This window comes from Athene cunicularia, unplaced genomic scaffold (assembly GCF_003259725.1).
Source record: "Athene cunicularia isolate RWA unplaced genomic scaffold, athCun1 SCF_32, whole genome shotgun sequence".
Classification (NCBI taxonomy): Eukaryota; Metazoa; Chordata; class Aves; order Strigiformes; family Strigidae; genus Athene; species Athene cunicularia.
In genome coordinates, this window is record NW_020799400.1 from 1 (window position 1) to 4,297 (window position 4,297).

The following is a 4,297-nucleotide window of genomic DNA, read 5'->3' on the forward strand; positions in this document are numbered from 1 at the left end:
GTGCGGTGGGTGAGTGATGCGGTGCCCGGAGCGACGGGAGTTTACGGCCAGATTTCACGGTAATTATTTCAAACCCAGGTAAAATCCCAGCAGTGTCCGTGCACGAACTCACCAGGCAGAGCGATCCCAAGGTGTTTGTCCAACAGTGAGCCCCCGCGCTGGCTGCTCCAGGCAGGCAGGGATGCAGGCAGGGATGCAGGCAGGGATGCAGGCAGGGATGCAGGCGCTCACCCCATCAGACTTCACCTTTCATCTCCCAGCTTTGCTCGCAGCAGAGGAAACACCAGCACCCACCTCCCCCGCCCAGGAGCTCCGCCAGCTTCTCAGTTGCTTCAAAATTCTGCTCAAACCCACGTTTTCTCCAACCCCCCCAATGTCACACGGGCCTCCGCTGCCGGCCAGGGATGCTCCCTCGTGCTCCCTGTCCTGCTTTCACCCTGCAGCTGGGTGGGGGCTGCCTCCCCCCGCATCTCCAAGCATCCCTCCTGCCTGCCCCTCTCCCAGATCCCCATCTTAACTCTGTAACTGAATTATTTAATGCATTTTGGGGACGCTCGAGGCAGCTACTCAGCGCACTTCCACAGGGCCCACGGCAGGGAATGCTGCAGACCAGGGGAAGAGAAACCTCTCCTGACGCCCCCCCCCTCCCTGTGCCTGCACCAACAGCCCGAGTGACTTGGGAGGCTGCAAACTCCCCGGGTTCACACAAGGCCTGGGCTGTGATGGAAACAGCCGTCGAATCCCAAAACGTCGCCTCCATCATCCTCAGTGACCGTCTCTCATTTGTTACCCCCATTAACCACACTCAGAAGGAACGAAGGAGCCCGTCAGATCCCTCGGCCAAAGGCTTAACTTGCCTGAGCGTAATTATTGATTAGAATTATGGTGGAGGCAGCACTGGGCTCCTCGGTTATTACCAAGGACAAAAAAACCGAGCCTGGCTGCCTTTTGGCAGGGGACACTTAAAATCCCCCCCTGGGATTTTAAACGTATATAAAAATGAGCCTGGCAGCGTGAGCCTGCAGCCTGCTGAGGTTTTCCCTTCCACCCCCATCAGCTCAGGCCGCCACCGGGACAAGGCTGAGCAGTAAATTCATCCCTTGGTTCCTCCCCACCAACAGGCTCCAGCACAAACCTCCATCCCTGCCCGCCTGCTGCCACGGGCAGGTCTGAGGAAGAGGCACCTTCACGGCGAGACCCCCATCGCCCCCTCCCACTGTTTTCCAGTTTATCCAGCCCTGCTGGGGAACAGCCCTGGCTTGAAAGAAAAGCCCCAAAGTGCTGCTCCAAGGCAGCACCGAGCTCATCTCCCACCTACCCAAGGCATCCCCCGGGGTGCCCGAGCACCCTCCATGGGGTGCCCACCCCTGTGTGTTGGGTGCCAAGGCTGCAGGAACAGCCCCAGCCCGCTGCCGGCATCGGTGAGGGGCTGCACCCAGCAACCAGGAGCAGCACCAGCACCCTCCGGGCTCCCCAAAAGCTCCGAGCACGGAACAACTCCACTAAAACACAGAGGCAGCCGCACGCCCGGGCGGAGAAAACCACAGTGTTATCCGGCACCGGAGGGCTGCAGCGGTGGGATTCGGCGTTTCCTCACCGTAGGCTCGAGCTCAGCGGGGCAGGACACAGGTGAAGGGCTGCGGGTCCTCGTCCTGCTGCTGCCCGATCCCCTGCCCTGGCCAGGGAGCAATAAGGGGAGAAGGATCCAGGGGAGCACGAGCAGGGAAAAGCTGCTCGGAGAGCGTAAAGCCCCTCGCCGGAGCCCGTCCCCGCTCAGCACAGCCCTTCACCAGGCCTGGTTGGGCCCATCCAGCTCCTGGGTGCTCGCAGGAGGGACGTTGGACATCCTGCATCCAGACTCCCCGATGTTTTGGATCCCCGCGGGCGCGCAGGGCCCAGGTTTTGCAGGAGATGGTGTTTTTCCACCGACACACGCGGCGCGAAACCACCCGCTGCGCTCGCAGCCAGCGCCTCAGCAACAGGGTTAAGAGCTGTAAAATTCAGCTCCCCGCAGCCAGAAAGTTTCACTCGAGTGGCGACACCAGCTCAAGGGCCACGCTGACCGTCCCCGTCACCCCCCTCGGCGCTTTGTGCCACCCCACGGGTGGGAAACGGCTGCGTTCAGCAAGCGCCGGCCGTGCCAGACAGCGACTGCGAGAGGGCACCGAGGCCACGGCACCACCTCCAGGGCTAGAAAATCAAGTTGTTGGGTTTTTTTATCCCCCCCCCCCCCCAAGGCCGCAGGAAAATCAGGTTTTATCCTCACGCTGCGGGACGCAGCCGGCCCGGGGGGAGCTCAGCACATCAGCCCGCTCACCTCGAGCCACCAGAAAGATGCTAAATAATAAAATCCAGCGTCAGGAGAAGAGCCCGAGCTCCTGCTCCCAGAAATAGCTCCGCACGGCCCCGCTATCCTCGGGTGCCGGAGTGGCACATATGGCTGATGACACACTGCTGTCACCTCCGGCTCCCCCAAAGAGGAAACGGGCGCTCGTCACTCATTGAGCGCACACCCACACAGTCTCTCCGAGCCACCGCGGCGGGGGAAGAACGCTGGCAGGAGGAGACGTGGCGGGCGCTGGGAAAACGAAGCAGGAAAGAAAAAAAAAGGAAAAAAAAAGGGAAAAAAAAAAGAAAAACAAAAATAAAGCTGCTTTAAAAAAAAATAAAAAAATTCGAAGGTAAATAAATCAGTCCTACCGTTTTGTTAAGGAATTGGGTCCTTTCCAAGCGTTATGAGAGAGCGAGGAGGTGACGTGGTGATGGTGTGTCACAGGCTTCGCTGTCAGGAGGCAGAAGCGCCGGCCCCTGCGCTGGGTACGACTGACAAATCCACAGAATTCAGTTAATCGAGGAACTCGGTTCGGAGCTCCAACTTCAGGATGGTGTTAACGGGCGCTTTGAGGAGGTTAAACTCTTCCCCCACCTGCACCGAGGGATGGATTTGGAAGGAAAAGGCCCAGGATGGTGTTAACGGGCGCTTTTGGAGATTAAACTCTTCCCCCACCTGCACCAAGGGATGGATTTGGAAGGAAAAGGCCCGACGTGAAGCGGCCGAGCAGAGCTGCCGCTGGTAGCCGCGTGGCTCCGGCGAGCGATGCCCAGCCCAGGGCGCCCGCTGAGGCAGGGCTCTGCTGAGACAAGCGTGTTTCGATTCTAGTGCTGAAACGGCACTTTGAAAAGAAAAAAAAAAAAAATCCAGGATTTATTCTGTTAATTAAATCCGCCAAGCAGTAAAATCACCTCTAAAAAATTGTATAAAATCGGTATTTGGCCCTCCCTCTACAGGCAGCAAGGGGACTGAGGGGCAAGAGGCACAGGGGAGGGCAGCGGGTGCAGCTCCTGCTCATGTAAAGCCTCCGCCGCTGCAATTACTTTGAGAACTGAAAGTGAAAAAAAAAAAAAACCCCAAATAAACCAAAAAAAAAAAAAAAGCCCCAAAACAAACAGGACAGACACAAGGTTTGTTTCCACTACTGTCTCAGTGTACTTTATTCTCCTGCTGTCTACAGCTGAACAGCCACACAGGACAGAAACAGGTAGCACTGAGGAATGATCAGATTTCTTCCCTCCACACCCCCTCCCCAACTTCAGGAATGGCTTTTTCTTTTTTTATAATTTTCTTTTTTTAGGAAATCCCACCCCACCTCAAGAAATAAAATAAAAAGAAAAGGCATTACTAGAAATGTGACCCAGGCCCTTCTCCCTTGTCTGTGCTCCGGTTCTCCCAGTTCACAGAGCTCCTCCTCTCTCCTCTAAACACCTGGGATTTTTATTTTATTTTATTTATTTTCTTTTTTTTTGTACACTGGTTCAAAGTCGGCACTTCGACTGCAATCTGAACCCAGCACTGAAAGGCACATATCTGATACCCTGTACAAGAGCTATTGTGGATGCTGCAGTGCAGATGGGCAACGAAAGCGGAGTCCACTGTAATGGATCCTAGGATCAGATTGGGAAAAGGAAATTGGGGAATAAAGCAGATCCTTGCCTGCTTTTTTTAAAAAAAAAAAGAAAGAAAAAAAAGGAAAAAAAATACTGGCTAAGGTTTTCTACTCTCCCTCCCACAAGCAGCTTTTAAAAATGCCCATGTTAAACTGCAGATTCAAATGCTGGTAGTATCAAACAGCTGCATTAATAAAAATGAAATGAAAAATAGTCTCAAAACCCTGCACCTCCTCCATTTTTGTTTGCTTTTTTTATTCTTCTTGGCTTATTGCTGACAATCTAGGGTAAGCAAGGGACTATTCCTCAAAAGCAAAAGTTGTTGGTTTTGGTTTTTTTTTTTTTTTTTTTT